Below are 18,294 nucleotides of genomic sequence, written 5' to 3'. Positions count from 1 at the left end.
TGAACTTACCAAGTCCACGAGTGAGGGTCGGGCTGGATTCTCCGAGAAAGTCTTCTCCGGGCAGCGTCCCCACATCACCATCCAGCAATGAATTCACTCTGTTAGGCATCTGGCCTGGGCAGAGACGACTGCGCATGCAAGAAAATGGTCACTTACAGGCAATGCGGCCATTTTCTTGTAGCGCGGGCATGCGCAGTCGGCTCTGCCCAGGCCCGATGCCTAGCAGAGTGAATTCAGAGCCGGAAGACGCCGTGGGGAAGCTGCATGGAGAAGACTTCTAAAGGTAGGAGAAGAACCAGCGTTGATTGGCTGACTGTATAGCATTCGGCCAATCAACGCTGGTTCTGCATCAAATTTTTCCATTCGAATAGCGAGTGGTACTCGATCGAGTACGAGTATTTCGAATACTGTAGTATTCGATCGAATACCTACTCGATTGAATACTACTCGCTCATCTCTAGTAAATATCTTATTGTTCTCATTTTTTAAAAATAAAGCCAATTAACTTTTTTTTTTCAGGCCACACGGACAATATCGGGTACACCCGGCAGAATATAATCCGTCTGACAGTATCTGGAGGTGTATTAGTAGTTACTGCACTATTTGTCTTCTATCATATACAATGGATGAAGTCTATGGGACTAATAGGCCACCCTACAACTTAGTGAACAATTGGGTAACAGCATCATCCATTCAGGTTCCAACAGCTGAAGATTTACTGACAAATTTATAAAATCCTGGAGCCATGACCTGCCAACTCTGTTACCCCAATGTGACTGGTCACACAATTATTTTTTTCTTTCGGTCTGTATTTATTATTTGCTTCCATTATGTTCTCCATGTGGTTTTCCTCCCGGTACTCCGGTTTCCTCCCAGACTCTAAAGCCATACTGATAGGGAATGTAGGTTGTGAGCCCTATATGGGACAGTGACTGGCAATGTCTGTAAAAGGGCTGCGGAATATGTTGTTACTAAATAAATTCCTGGACAACCCCTTTAACTTAACTATTTGTTAGCCATGAGGAAAGGTAAAGAAAAACATATCAGTATGTTGTGTGTATATATACCACAATAAATATATTATGTGGCTCAATTCAACTGCGGCAACATCAAATTTATATATTTTCATTTTATAATATTTTGTAAATATTTACAAATATACCGGTCACCATATTCCAAGACCCATAACAGATGTATCTTTTTTTTTATCCATAAAGTTCTATCAGGGCGTTTTTTTTTTTTTTTTTTTTTTTTTTTTTACGTGGTTTTCATCAGTACCATTTGTTTTATTATTTTTTTTTTTTTTTCTTTTGTGGCAGGTTTTACAACAAAGAGTAGTTATAGATCATCACAATAATATAAGTAACAATCTAACTCTATTCTTTCAGTTGATACCTTTTCTGTGATATAGTTTTTTATGTGCTTACTATTTCCGAACAATACAAATGTATAGCTTGTTTTTTCAGGGTGAGGTGTAGATTTTATAGTTACCATTTTGGGATACATGAAGTTTTCTGATCACTTCCCTGCTCTCACCTCCCCCTTTTTTACACGAAGCAGACAATGCTCACTGAACTTCCAGTGCTCATTGCTGGTTCATTAGCATATCTATAAAAGCAGGCTAATTCAACTAAACAAAAGGTATATCTGGAATAGCCTTGCTCCTCAGCTGAAATACCAGGACTAGGAGGAATCTGAATAGATGTATGGTCAATGAGTCTTGGTTTTTTTCCATCTGCATGAGTAGAGTGGTAGAGCACTTGTTAGACTGAAACTCCAATAATATTTGTGGTCTTGTGGATGGGGGAAACCAGAGACCAGTGACCCTTATTTTACCAATTGATAAATTCCCAGCAGTGACATCTCATCTTTATCAATCTAAAATGTTTCACCTTACAAGTGATCATTTTTCTGTAGTTTTATTTCTAGCATATGGTTTCCTTATCCCAATCCACAGTTGTTCCAGCTGAAACCCTAGTACTAGGAGAGGTTAGTCTCCGTTGTATCAGTGGCTATCGTCCTGTAGTTTTATTTCAAGAATATGTATTCCTTATAGTTAAATGCCTAGATATTGCACAGGGCTGCTATTATGTGTGTTGTATCTTGGTGGTCCTACAAGGCTTACCAGCTACCCCGACTAAAGAGGGCAACACAGATGGCCAAATAGCTGAATATTGTAACCACCATAATATAATATTAATAGTATAGCAGCAGTGGTGTAACTACCGTGGTAGCAGTGGTAACAGCTGCCGCAGGGCCCAGGACATTAGGGGCCCAGCGACAGTTGCAAGGGCCGGGCTCGATAAGTGACGGCGCGGGCCCCAAAAGCATTTATTGTTATTGGGCCTATGTTATTTGGCCTGTGTAGAGCTATATTATTTGTGCACTGCAATGTATAGTGCTTACAATTAGGCAGAGTAAGATTATTAGATTCCAAACATTATTTTGTGGCAAATCGCAAATCTATTTTTAGAATTCTGTGACAATTTCCCAATTCTCATTTCTTACTTCTTGTAATCGGAGCAAGAAATAGTAAAAAAAAAAATCCCTTTTTTTTTGGACTTGACAGCATGTTCTCCATCCATCATGTCCACAGAGACGTCTGTGTTAATACTCTAAGTATATTCTTAATATTTCTGTAGTTATCTATCTATTGCAATACAAGTAACAAAAATTGTCACTTGTTCCAAGTGTCTTCACCTTCCCATGTCGATAAATGTGGAACGTCACACTTAAGGATGTGCCAATAACAATTTATTAGGGTAGAGTTAAACGTTTTTCGATATTTCAAATATCTTCTTCAGACTCTACATACAAAAATAAAAATAAAATAAATTAAATAGACAAAATGCATTCGCATTGACGTATGCACAAAAACAGTAAACAAAATATGCAAAATACAAGAGCCAAACAAAAATGGTGCACATATGAACGTGATATCCAATGTTGAGTGGATGCATATATTGACGTCTCTTACAGAAACGGGAAAAATCGGGAAAAATCAGGTGAGAAGCCTTGATGATACAGAGAGTTAAAGAAAGGTCTTACAGGTATGAGTAAAACAAGAGTCATATAAACATTTGCAAAATAATCAAAATAACCAAAATGATGAGGGGTAGAAAAAGGCTACATGAATAATAAGCCCTTGTATAGTAAGAGGAAACATATAATGAGAGCAGAACATAACATAAAAGTACCTTCAGTTCAAAAGTAAGGTCCTAATCAGGATGATCCTGGGTATAAATGGTAACGGCTCTGTGAATCATAGTAGAATAATATAAGTGAGAACCCAATGTCATATGAAGTCATGTAGACAGTACCCAATAAGGTAAGGGTTAACCACTCCTAGTGGTGTTAGGTCATATATATACTACAGTTCCCATCCGGGTAGTGAACATAGTCCAAAAATAACCATATGCGGTATACTACACACTCACAGAGTAGCCAGGAGAATCCTTCAGTTACAATATTAGCTTGTTTAAGAGTTAATGAATCTTACCTCCGCACGGGGAGCCTGCAGGGTCCGCTATATTGAAAACCTAGGGTAGTGGGTGTTGTGCTGGCGCCAAAAATAGAATGCCGTCCGGCCGTAGTAACAGGCGTGCAGTACTGGGGCTCGCGCCGGCTATTTAAAGGGGACCGGAAGTGAATGTACCGGTCATCTGCGCAGGCCCATAGAAAGTGGCTGGCTGGTGATGATAGTACTAGAGCGCATGCGCTCTATACAAAAATGCGGGCATCGCGAGAGTACGGCCGAAGAGGGACTGAGCCGTCTGCCTCACTGCATCGCGGCAAAAGCGCTGAAGTGCGCATGCTTAGAGAAATGCCGTATCGGTGCACATGTGAGAGAAGCCGTATGTATCGGCAAAGTATAGAGCTTGTATAGGAGGAACAACAACCCACTGACAAATGGAATGAAGTGATGATAATAGATAATACAATACCTACTAATATAGTGGCAGTAAATCATGTGATAATAGAATTGAATATATATAGAGTGATGGGAATACAATACCTACCAATATAGTAGATAATGTGACAGTAGATCATGTGATAATTGGATTGAATATATATAGAGAGTGATGGGAATAATAAATAATACAATACCTACCAATATAGGGACAGTAGATCATGTGATAATTGAATACTAACATGGTGAAATAACATATGATAATGAACAAAATAACCCAATTATATATAATACATAATGTGGAACTAAAGATAATAAAATAAATGAATATAAATATAAAAAGAAGGCCGTAGTGAGGAGATAAAGAAGTATAGAGAGAAAATAATAATAGGGTGATAAGGATTAAAAAAATAAAAGTAAAAATTAAAAATAAAAAATGAATAAAAATAAAAAAATAAAAATAAAAAATAAAAATTAAAAATTAAAAAATACGGAAAAAGAAAATTGGGTGTACAAAGGATACTAAAGACGGAGGTTGCGGACCCTGGAGGCACAGTCGCAGCGGGGTGTCAACGAGCCTGAAAAGAATAATGAGATAAGTAAACACAATGGATCAAATAAACGCATGTATATCATATTCTCGGTTCAGACCCTTTGGTTCAAGGGTCTGTAGCCTATGGATCCAAAATGCCTCACGTTTCTTAAGAATCAGAATACGGTTACCACCCCGTCTTGGGATTTCGACACGTTCCAAAATCTGGAATCTGAGTTGTGCGACATTATGGTGTTTAGCCTCAAAATGTGCCGGTATGGGAAGAAATAAATTCTTACATCTTATATTAGATTTATGTTGTTTAATGCGGTCCCGGATACGCTGGGTGGTTTCCCCAACGTACCCGAGACCGCAGGGGCACTTGATAAGGTACACTACGTAGTTTGATTCACACGTGACGTAATCGTTAATGGCAATAGTCTGGCCATTCAGGGGGTGGTAGATTTTATCACCTTTTTGCACGTTGGAGCACTGTTGACAGTGTAAACACGGAAAGGTGCCCTTCCGTGGTGTGTTCAAAAACGTTTGTCGGTCCCTTAAGTTACGTGGGCGCTTAAAGCAAGGTAGAAAGGAATGTTGAAATTCTGGAACCCCGGGATATGCTTTACTTAGAATAGACCAATGGCCCCTGATAATATTGTGTACCTTATGCATGAAGGGATGGAAATTGTGCACGAAGGGGATCCTGTTGGTGACGGCCCTGGTTGGTCTATAAGGAGGAGAGATAGTGTCTTGGAGTGCTTTATTCAAAACTTTATTGGGGTATCCTTGTTGTTTAAATTTAGTAAGCATCTCCGTGTATCTTACTCGCCTTAAATCGGGGTTATCTACAATACGTGAAACCCTACTTAGTTGTGACTTGGGTAGGGCTTTTTTGAGGGCAGGTGGATGGCAGCTGGAGAAATGGAGGAGGCTATTGCGATCAGTGGATTTTGTATACAGGTCGGACTGTAAGTTTCCTGTGTCTGTGATGAAAACTTTCGTGTCAAGATAATTAATGGATTCTACACTGAAACTGAGCGTGAATTGAATTTCGGCCATATACTGTTAAGGTAGTCAGTAAAGGTTTTAAGTGTCTCAGGTGAACCAGTCCAAATACAGAATATGTCGTCTATATACCTTCTCCATACCAGGGAAAATTCTTTGAATAAGCTATAGGGGTAAACAAATTGTTCCTCAAATGCTGCCATGTACGCATTTGCGTACGGAGGGGCCATGTTGGACCCCATAGCTGTGCCCCGGCCCTGTCCGTAGTATTGATCCTGAAAGAGGAAATAATTTTCCTCCAAAATTATATGCAACAGGTCAAGTACCAAATTGATGAATTCAGGATCAAGTTGGGCATTCTCAAGTAGGGTTTTTGTCGCTAAGATACCTTTCTCATGTTCAATAGAAGTGTAAAGGCTGACAACATCCCAGGTTACTAGGATACTATTTTTCGGAATTGCTGTCAAACCATGAATTAAATCTAGAAAACTCAATGTGTCGAGTAAGAAGGATTTAGTAGTCTTGATCAAAGGTGTCATGATTTTTTCAATGAATATATCTAGGGGTGAGAAAATGGAGTCCGTGGAAGCCACTATAGGGCGTCCTGGGGGGTTGTTCAGCCTTTTATGAATTTTGGGTAATGTGTAGATTACCGGGGTAATTGGGTCTGACTTAGTGAGAAAGTTGTGAGTGTACATGTCAATATTATTCTTATGAAGGTGTACATCCAATGTGGTCTTAATTCTATCCCTGATCTTAAAAATGGGATTGTATGATAGGGGGGTATATACCTCCCTGTCGCTCAATTGTCGGTGACTCTCCGAAATATAGTCATCACGGTCCATAACAAGGGCGCCCCCTTTGTCCGCTGGTTTAACAATGATGGATTTATTATCCAGCAGAGAGTTTAAGGCCATTTTCTCATCCTTAGTAAGATTAGTTGGGCAGGTAAAGTTATTCCTCTCAACTAAGGCCCTGAATTTCTCTATGTCCCGGGTTAATGAGTGAAATAACGGTCTCAACTGGGGGAGAATTCTTAGGGGGCATAAAACTGCTCTTATTTTTGAGACCAAACTGTTTGCAACTAATCTTACTGTCCACATTCTCAAGTGTTGAAGTTGGTTGGTTTGAAAAATGTACTTTAAGTCTAAGGGATCGATATAACCGTTGTAAGTCTAAATCAAGTTGGAACAAGTCGAACTTGTATGTAGGGCAAAATGAAAGACCCCTCTGTAGTAGTTCTAACTGAGTAGGAGTGAGAAATGTGGACGAGATATTAACTATTAGAGAATCAGATCCTACCTGGGATCTTGTGGCCATCGGTGGCGGGGGGGCCGTAGAAGTGTTGGGGTGGCCTCTTCTCCTAGAAAAGCCCCGTGGGGGATATGCAGTGTTTTGGAAGGACCGATCACTACCAGCACTTGAATCGGAAGAATCAGGAGTATTGGGTCGGCGTCTAGGATTTTGTTGTGTAGTTGGGTATCCATCCTTCCACCTATAGACCCGATTATTCTGATAGTCTTCCTGATCTCTCAGAAATTTCTTCCGTTTTTGTAACTGGAGGTCCTTCCGGTATATGTGTGCACCATTTTTGTTTGGCTCTTGTATTTTGCATATTTTGTTTACTGTTTTTGTGCATACATCAATGCGAATGCATTTTGTCTATTTAATTTATTTTATTTTTATTTTTGTATGTAGAGTCTGAAGAAGATATTTGAAATATCGAAAAACGTTTAACTCTACCCTAATAAATTGTTATTGGCACATCCTTAAGTGTGACGTTCCATATTTATCTATATACTTGGGTTGGGACCCTACGTCTACACCTACCCATTACCTTGGGCCTTGCATCCCTCAATCACCTTCCCATGTCATTCCTATCTAAGGACATTAGACTAATGTAACTCCAGTTGATCTTCAGACCAGATAATAGATAGCCTCCACATTCTAAAAAAACAGTTTCGCGGCGGAGAGCATAAAACGCTCACTGCGCACACGACCGGACAGCTTTCAGACCCATTCAAATGAATGGGTATGAAAGTGTCCTGCAGGTTTCCGTCTCCTGCCTCTGTTTTGCTGCAGAATGGAGACCGGGCGCAGATGTGAGCCCTTACTTAGACACATTTTTAAGCAATATTGTTGATCCAAGTAATACATTAAGGTCAGACCTAAAACCTTCAAACAGAAACCAAAGGAAGGAAGACTCCAACCTGCAAACAATTTTACCCTAACAATAGGATGAGATTTTCCCCCTCTTTTTACACCCATATATTTCCAATCTTCTAATGTTTTTCAATGGGGCCCATATTGGTCCTTTGAAACCATTGATATAATAAATACTAAATTACCATTTTATTAAAACCTTTTAAAAATTAGATGGGACAAAAAGATTTTGCATTTACTAGGTTAAAATTACTGCCTCATACATGGAAAGTTCCCAATCCTTGTGTTTAGGTAAGACATCCAACTAAGAAGCATTGACCCATATTTTTGGTAAACCTCATAGGATAGTCCATCTGGTCCAGAAGATTTTGAGCTAAGAGCTTCTATCCAGGAAGACAATAGCGTTAGTGGTACGGGGGACGTTCATTTATTCTATAGTAATTTACATGCACAACTGTTTTGGGTTGCCCCATTGCCCCATCTGGTCAGCGCTATTTAGTATGAAGCTTTTCCAGGAATTATAAAGAGGACCTTTCACCATCTCCTCCATCTCTAACATGTCCATCCATTAGTAGGTGCCACTATGGTGATCTGGCACCGTTGGAATTTTTTCTCAAGTACTTTCCATTCTTGACCAATCATTTCTGTTAGGTTCAGAACCCAATATGATAATTAGGCTCTCTGCGGTCAGGTGGGAGGTCCCAGACTGTCTCATTCCAGGACCTCCCACCTGACAGTAGGGAGACTGGTCTAAATATTGGGTGCTGAAAGTTACAGACATTATTGTTCAGGAATGGTGGGGGCCAGAAAAAAATTGTAACTGTGCCGAATAGTTACAGTTGGTGGAGATGGGGCAAGGTCTTCTTTAATATCACTATAAATCTTAATATTACGTGTATAACAGTTTTCAGACATTGTTAGCACTGCTGGTAGATAATTGATTGAATCGCTGGTTGTATAAATCACTGTGTATTTGTGCAATATTATTTGTAAATTGCAAGTACTATATAGTAATATTCGCACATGTATTGTGTGGCAGTGTGCAGTATATAATGTTTGCAGCATACAGGACAGCACTATATAGCATTGTTAGCTATGTGACTATTAACAAATACTATGTGACCAATGTATATGGGGGCACTGTCTAGAATTAGATACTCCGTGTCTACATATACACCACCTCAGGAAGGGCTTACACAGTCATCCCACCATAGGCCAGATCTGATGACACATGACATGGTTAAGCAATGAGCGATGTATATAAGACTGTTCATTTAGTTTAAGGGCAGCGACTATTTCACCACCTACTTCCTTTTTTTTAATTTACAGGCAGACACAGACAGAAACCAACTTCTCCTGTTAGTCCGGGCAGCCTTGTCTCCATCCATCATGTCCACAGAGATGTCCGTCTTATTACTCTGTAAGTACAATGATCTTCATGTCTTTCAGTCTGTGATGGGGAATTATAAGAAGGGGTTAATAATCTCCTATAAATCCCGGACATTACTACAAGTTACCGGGCTACACTACAAGTCTCCCATCCTATGTCCTCTATACGGCTGTGCACAGGTCTAATATCGTGTGAATTGCAAAAATCTGACTCTTCTATTACAGGCTACATAGCATTGCCTGCAATAGAAAGTAATGAAAGACATGCGCAGAAGCCTGTCATGGTAATAAGTCGCCGGTTCTGGAGCTTACTCCGGGTGCCAGCAATCCCAGGCAAAATGGTGGCACCAACATTTCAGTGGTAAAAGGGCTTCTTGCTCAGCTTTGACCGAGGCACCAGAGGGGTTATTGCCTGTGATCAGTGTGGGCACCGATTGTGGGCATTATCGCTTTTTCTCTGCTGTATAAAACAGCAAAGACTCCGCGGCTATGATGATCACCCAACTCCCGAGCGGCCACCACATTTGAACACCCGACATCCATCCTACTAGTACGGCGTATTCGGGAAGGGGTTAACAACTTAACTACACACCAAATTCTCAAATCCATGTCATTATAAGTGATATTAATGTTGCAATGAGATTCTTTTTTGTGACACACTGGGCGGAATTTACTAACCCATCTACACCAGCTTTCTAAAGTAATAAATGTGACTCATATTTCAGGTCCATTACTCAACTCAGACTAATGTACAGAAAGTACATTAATATATTTCCGCCAATTGACTTTGTGTTAGTCTTAAAGTTTAGTTAGTTAAAATATTTTTTATGTAGTTGTAAAAAAAGTTTTATTTATTAATTTTGCTTACTTACAGTCCTATGAAAAAGTTTGGGCACCCCTATTAATCTTAATCATTTTTAGTTCTAAATATTTTGGTGTTTGCAGCAGCCATTTCAGTTTGATATATCTAATAACTGATGGACACAGTAATATTTCAGGATTGAAATGAGGTTTATTGTACTAACAGAAAATGCGCAATATGCATTAAACCAAAATTTGACCGGTGCAAAAATATGGGCACCTCAACAGAAAAGCGACATTAATATTTAGTACATCCTCCTTTTGCAAAGATAACAGCCTCTAGTCGCTTCCTGTAGCTTTTAATCAGTTCCTGGATCCTGGATGAAGGTATTTTGGACCATTTCTTTCTACAAAACAATTCAAGTTCAGTTAAGTTTGATGGTCGCCGAACATGGACAGCCCGCTCTCAGATGATCTGAAAACAAAGATTGTTCAACATAGTTGTTCAGGGGAAGGATACAAAACGTTGTCTCAGAGATTTAACCTGTCAGTTTCCACTGTGAGGAACATAGTAAGGAAATGGAAGACCACAGGGACAGTTCTTGTTAAGCCCAGAAGTGGCAGGCCAAGAAAAATATCAGAAAGGCAGAGAAGAAGAATGGTGAGAACAGTCAAGGACAATCCACAGACCACCTCCAAAGAGCTGCAGCATCATCTTGCTGCAGATGGTGTCACTGTGCATCAGTCAACTATACAGCGCACTTTGCACAAGGAGAAGCTGTATGGGAGAGTGATGAGAAAGAAGCCGTTTCTGCACGTACGCCACAAATAGAGTTGCCTGAGGTATGCAAAAGCACATTTGGAGAAGCCAACTTCATTTTGGAAACAAAGATTGAGTTGTTTGGTTATAAAAAAAGGCGTTATGCATGGCGTCCAAAAAGAAACAGCATTCCAAGAAAAACACTTGCTACCCACTGTAAAATTTGGTGGAGGTTCCATCATGCTTTGGGGCTGTGTGGCCAATGCCGGCACCGGGAATCTTGTTAAAGTTGAGGGTCGCATGGATTCCACTCAGTATCAGCAGATTCTTGAGAATAATGTTCAAGAATCAGTGATGAAGTTGAAGTTACGCCGGGGATGGATATTTCAGCAAGACAATGATCCAAAACACTGCTCCAAATGAACTCAGGCCTTCATGCAGAGGAACAATTACAATGTTCTGGAATGGCCATCCCAGTCCCCAGACCTGAATATCATTGAACATCTGTGGGATGATTTGAAGCGGGCTGTCCATGCTCGGCGACCATCTAACTTAACTGAACTTGAATTGTTTGTCCAAAATACCTTTATCCAGGATCCAGGAACTGATTAAAAGCTACAGGAAGCGACTAGAGACTGTTATCTTTGCAAAAGGAGGATCTACTAAATATTAATGTCACTTTTCTGTTGAGGTGCCCATACTTTTGCACCGGTCAAATTTTGGTTTAATGCATATTGCACATTTTCTGTTAGTACAATAAACCTCATTTCAATCCTGAAATATTACTGTGTCCATCAGTTATTAGATATATCAAACTGAAATGGCTGTTAGAAATACCAAAATATTTAGAACTAAAAATGATTAAGATTAATAGGGGTGCCCAAACTTTTTCATAGGACTGTATATAGCACCATCATATTCCATAGCACTTTACAAATGTTTGTCAATCAGCGTCCAATATAGGGCTCACAATCTACATTTGCTATCAGTCTGTTTTTAGAGTGCGGGAGGAAATCACACATTCCGAGAGGAAATCACACATACCGGGAGGAAACTCACACATTCCGGGAGGAAATAACACATACCGGGAGGAAACTCACACATTCCGGGAGGAAATCATACATACACAATGAGAGCACACAAACTCCTTGCAGATGTCGTCTTCGCTGCACAGCTAACCACTGGGCCCTATTTTAGAATCTATTACAGGTTTTCAAGGGCTTTGTATGGGAAAACATAAGAATCCCCCTTGATTTTAGAACTACACCCATCAAGGAATTCACTTAGGCATGTTGCAACCATTTTCTCACTACAGATGTTTCATAGAATTCATATTATTTTAGAATTATAGTTTTAGGTCAGACTTGTTCGTATTCACAGTTAGAGATGAGTAAACTGGTTTGAACCAAAGTAAATTTTGATTGAAATTTTCAAAAAGTTTGGGGTTTTCCCTTAATCCCAAACTTTGGAAGTTCATCAACCAACAATCGTTCTTGTACTCTGGGTCTCTTCAGAGGCCTATGGAAGTTTGGCAACATAATAAATTCCTATACACTCACCTGCCCTCTTCTCTCCTGGGCTTCCTTGGAGCTTCTGGATGTCTGTCCATGTCCTCTTCTGGCTTCTTTCTCATGATCCACTGTCAAGTAGGTTGCAACAACGTCATGACATTTGCATTTAAGTCTCACCTTCACAGGCCTCCAATTATCATACTCTAGAGTATATATTCGTCATAATTAATCTTATGAGGTTCCCCCATCTCCATTCACAAAGCAAAAGCAACCCCCAATGTCCTACACAATACTACCTGAGTAGAACAATACCCCATATGTAAAAGGGCACGTAGATATAGGTGGCACTACTCACACAAAGATATATATCTGCACGGGAGACAAAAAAACGCTAAATGTGGTGGTGCTCTAAGTCCAGAACAAAGAAGCATGTGAAAAAAATAAATAGAAAAAATTGCTTGGCACTCACCAACAGTAGCGTAAAAAGTTGAAACTTTATTGAAGAATGTCCATACAAAGTTTAAAAGCGGGAGGAGGCACGCTCAGCAACCGGGCGACAGCTGTTTCGTATACAAAATATACTTTTTCAAGCTCGTTGGTTTCTAAGAGCGTGCTACCTTCTATTTATACTGGTGCAATCACATACACGTCAATCACATTTGTCTATTAACTCTTACATGTCTGTAACAATTTTGAACACATAGAATAACACCTCCATAATAAAAACACTTCCATGTGTGAACAAGACCCAAGTTTTCGAAATTAAAGCATTGAATAAAGTTGTTAACACTTTTAATAAACTTTTAAGAAACTTTAAATATTCAGAAAAAGAGCTAAAGATCCATGGAGAAATATCCATAGAACCCTATAATGTCAAATCAACCAATGAGGAGCCTGCCGACAGTAGGCTCCTCCCCCTAGGGGTGTGTTTAACTAGCCGGACTTGATGGAGAACTGAGGCTTTTTCTATATTTATTGTTGTTGATAAACACCCGTAGAATCCTGTTGGATTAAATCAACCAATAAGAAGCCCGCCGACGGCAGGCTCCACCCCTTATGGGTGTATCTATATGGCCGAGCTTGAAAGGAAAAAATTCTCTTACTATGGTCTAGATTCGACCAATGAGGGCGCTGCCTACATATGGCCCCTCCTTTAGGGGTGTCTCCAAAAAAGCCGGACCTGAAGGAAAACTTCACTGGTTTATTCTTATAGCTATATAACGGAGACTCCATGTTTCGTCTGACGGCAGCTAACCAATGAGATTCCTGCCTACACTTCAAAGAAAGGCCGCCGACCAATAGAACTAAGAGCTACACCGTATATGAAAGTCATAGCCCTGAAGCTCCTCCTCTTTTTTTGAAGAGCACGGACCTGAAAGAAAACTACTCTTAACGAAAGACCAAAGAGGGAATACTGACACTAAAAAAGATTAAAGACCAATCAGAAACGAGCCTACACATCAAAAGTGAAACCGCTGTCCAATCAGCAGTTCACCTACTTTTTTAACAGACTATAGTACCTGTGTAAAAAGGATTATGAATAAGTGATATTGTAAACAAGGAAAACGATAAAATTAATATGAAATATCTTGAAAAGTACCAAGAGAACCAAATTATGCATAAATAAAGATAAGTTTAACTGCCAAAATAATTAATAAAACGCAACCAATGTAAACACTGTTCTACAAAAAAATGCTCATGTCTAGTTTATCATTCAAGCCTAACAGGCCCATAGCGTTGGTGGCTATAATGATTCTCGCTTCCTGTTGCAATAAATATTTGCCTAAATCACCTCCTTTTGGTGAAGGGTTCAGTTTTAACAGACCCATAAACTTTAAGCAACTAATGTCACCTCCATGTATTGAATTTATATGTTCTATAAATCTTTGCGATCCCTTTTTTGTCTGTACCGATCTGAAATGTTCTCTAATCCTAACAAATAGATTCCTGATAGTTTTTCCAATATAAAAAAAGCCACAAGGGCAAGTGATAGTGTAAACCACAAATTTGCTACGCCAATTAATAAACTGATTCACAAAAAACTCCTGTCCTCCTAATTTGCAATATTTAAGTTCTGAATTAAACCGACAAAACGAGCAAGATTGACACTTAAAGTTGCCTTTAGGTCGATTTATATTAGTCCAACTATCTTTGTTAGGATTGAAGGTACTAGATGTTATACAGTCACCTATTGTTTTACTTTTTTTTAAAAGTGACAATAGGAGGGTTCTGACTTATTGATTTAAGTGCGGGATCACTTTCTATAATATGCCAATTTCTTCTTATTACCGATTTTATAATTTGTGACATAGGACTATGGCAAAAAGAAAAACAAAATCTAGGTTCTAGATTTCTATTTTTGCTGTATGTTAATAACCCCTCTCTGTTTAAGCTTTCAGCCCTATCATATGCTGTTTCCACCAATCTTAGAGGATATTTCCTTTCCAAAAACCGTTTTTTTAAATCATCTGCTTGTTGTTTATAAGTGCTACTTCTACTATTAATACGTTTAAGGCGTAAAAACTGACTGTAAGGAAGGGCAGTTTTGACGTGGGGAGGATGGTAGCTGTCAAAATGTAATAAGGTATTTTTTGATGTAGGCTTACGAAAAACACTAGTCTGAACTTCATTTTCTTCAATTCTCAGAAGTACATCCAGAAATTCTAATTCTCTCTCATGAATTTTTGAAGTGAAGGTCATATTAAATGTGTTATTATTCAAATAATATACAAATTCATTGAATTCTTCAGGCGTTCCAGACCATACTAAGAACACATCATCGATGTATCTATAATAGGCTTGTATAAATTTCGAGAAATGATTATTCACCGAAAAGACATATTCATCTTCAAAAATTCCTAGGAAAATGTTGGCGAAAGTACAAGACACAGGCGTGCCCATTGCCGTCCCGGTTACTTGACTATACCACTGATTTCCGAAAACAAAAGCATTATTAGTTAGAACCAGATTAAGTCCTTCTATGATAAATTCTATCAAGCAATTGTCAAATTTAGCATGTTTTAAAACTTTTTTGACAGCCTCAATACCCCTCTCATGCGGTATTCGGGAATACAAAGATTCCACATCTATTGAGGCTAATTTATATTCAGACTGCCATTTGATATTAGTAAGTATTGATAAAAAATCTTTAGTATCCTTAATGTAAGAAGGAATACTAATAAGCATAGGTCTTAATAACCAGTCTAAATACTGAGAGAGGGGTTCTGTGGCTGAGCCGATACCGGCAATTATAGGGCGTCCTGGAGGGTTTTGAAGTGACTTGTGAATTTTTGGTAGGAAGTACCATGAAGGGTTCTTCGGATATTCAATGAATAATTTTTCGGCAAGCCTTTTTGAGATCACATTTTTTTCAACATTTTTTCGTAAAAAACTCCTTATTTTATTATTGATGGAAAAAACTGGAGACTTTTTAAGTTTGACATAAGTACGGATATCTGATAATTGACGAGCGGCTTCTTTCTCGTAATAGTCACGAGACATCACAACTGTACTGCCTCCCTTGTCCGATTTTTTAATGATTAAACTTTTATTATTTTTTAACCAATTTAAGGCTTTAAATTCCGATTGGGTGAGATTAAGTTTTTCCTTCTTATAGAACAAGGCTTTAACATCTTTTAATGTTTGTTTCTGAAAGATCTCAATGGAGCTCCCTGAAGGGATAGGGGGATTGAATTTAGAACTAACTCCTCCTTGAAAATATTCATGTATAGCTTCTGCTGCACCTTCTTCACTAGTATAATCTCTGGTATCATCTAGATCAGCTAGATCCAAGATGGCTTGTTGTTCTTCATTTGAAAATGTGTCAGAGCAGAAAAACCCTAATGGGCCTATTTTACAAGGTCTTTCCCCTACTAAGATGTTCCCTTCAACGTTGAGTTTTTTGGCTGTATCAGTTGGATTATCGTTTTTAAGAAAAAAGTGCCTTTTCAAATTTAAACTCCTTATACATTTAAACAAGTCAACTTCAAAATCGACTGGGTCAAAACTTTCTGTCATACCAAAGTTCAACCCTTTAGACAGGAGGGAAATACAGTGTTTATCTAACACCACTTCTGTAAGGTTGACTATATTATTAACAGTGATTATATTCTCATTTACATTTGACCCAGAATTATCGACAAGACCAGAGGAAACCGTATTCGTAACAACATGTGAATTAGGTTCTACAACAACCCCTTCCTCATTAACTATTTCTTCATCTATTGTCTCCGAGACACTTGTTTCCTTTTTGTTCCGATTCTTAACTCTTCCTCTTCCTCGCCGGACGTGCTTTTGGATAAAGGGAATTTTTTACTCTCTTCATTTCTCTCAATTCCTCTAAATTTCCTTCTTGTTGACAATTCTGGGTCATCTGAGTTGCTGGACTCTGTATCCGTGGTCCAGTATTCCTTCATACGGGGCTTAGCATCGCTGGTATTGCTGGCGTTACTGGTGCGGTTTCTTTTAAATTTGTTTTTGTTGATAGGGTTTTTCTTTTTAGGTGTATTCAGGTCAGCCCAATTGAATATGCGACCTTCTTCAAAATCCAATTTGTCACGTATAAACTTATCTCTTTTGTGTTCTTTGATGTCAGCTTGAATCGAGGCTAATTTGCGCTCTAATCTCTTAGTAATGGTGTTGAAATGGTCTTCTTTTATTCTCTTCCTGAGCTCGGTTTTTGCTTTACACAATTCAGAAGTGATAAATTCATATTCCTTCTCATTCCGTTTCAGGATTAATCTCATAGTATTAACAGAATGTTGTAAGTGTAGACTTTGCCACTCAGAGACAAATTCGGGGTCATTATTAAACACAGAAGGAGGTTTATAAACTCTCAGTCCCCTTGGTACTCGGTTATTCAAATTATATGATTGTAGTGATTTTACAGTCCAAAAAATACGAATTTCTTTTTCTGCCAATGAAAATATTTTTTGTTCTAAAGATTTAACGCTCATAACTTGCAACTGGTCTTTCTGATCACACATAGAAAAAAATACTAGAGCGTCCTCTCTCCCCTTATTGACTGTTTGGCTGTCTCCAGTGTCCATAGATTCTTCTTTACCTTCTAAACTACCTTCCATATTGGAAGGAATTTATTTCAAAAAAGTTAGAAGGCAGATAGCTGGATTGTTGAGTGTGCTCAACCTTAATGAAAATAGCTTTAAGAGAAGATTTCCAAAAGGGCACGTAGATATAGGTGGCACTACTCACACAAAGATATATATCTGCACGGGAGACAAAAAAACGCTAAATGTGGTGGTGCTCTAAGTCCAGAACAAAGAAGCATGTGAAAAAAATAAATAGAAAAAATTGCTTGGCACTCACCAACAGTAGCGTAAAAAGTTGAAACTTTTTTTTCACATGCTTTTCACACGCTCTTAGAAACCAACGAGCTTGAAAAAGTATATTTTGTATACGAAACAGCTGTCGCCCGGTTGCTGAGCGTGCCTCCTCCCACTTTTAAACTTTGTATGGACATTCTTCAATAAAGTTTCAACTTTTTACGCTACTGTTGGTGAGTGCCAAGCAATTTTTTCTATTTATTTTTTTCAAATACCCCATATGTGACCACAATCTGATTCCTAGTCACTCAGCCAGGCTCAGATGGAAAAGACTGCCTTTTGACTTGTGGAACAAATCAAATCAAATCAAAAAAGCTTTATTGGCACGTCCGAATAGATATTTGGCATTGCCAAAGCTAGTAAAGTGTGTGTGTGTGTGTGTGTGGGGGGGGGAGTTGGACTCGGGTGGGTGAGTGGTGGGTATGGTGGGTGTGGGGTGGGTGGTTTGGGGTATAACAGTCCGTGGAGTCTCATCTTCTTCTTAGTTGGTGACCGCTATATGGGGAGGTGGGGTGGGGCAGGGAGGTTGGTTTGGGGTATAACAGTCCGTGGAGTCTCATCTTCCTCTTCGTTTGTGACCGCTATATGGGGAGGTGGGGCGGGCTCAGATGTGGCGAATGATGAATGTGAAAATTGCAAATTTTTTCAACAGATATCCAATTTTTGTGTCGAATATTATGGGTGCAGTTTTGTTTTGTTTTGGGACAATGATCAGTCAGGGTCAGGAAGGATGGAAATATGTGCAGCTAATGCCACTGCAGATAACCCACACATATAGGGGGAGATTTATGAAGAATGGTGTAGTCAACATATCCCTTGTACTGGCAGAGAGTGCAAGGGAGGGCAGCCAAACACCAATGCCCAATTACCATGTCATA

Source organism: Leptodactylus fuscus, chromosome 7 (assembly GCF_031893055.1).
Source record: "Leptodactylus fuscus isolate aLepFus1 chromosome 7, aLepFus1.hap2, whole genome shotgun sequence".
NCBI classification, from domain to species: Eukaryota; Metazoa; Chordata; class Amphibia; order Anura; family Leptodactylidae; genus Leptodactylus; species Leptodactylus fuscus.
This window is presented reverse-complemented; position numbering follows the sequence as displayed.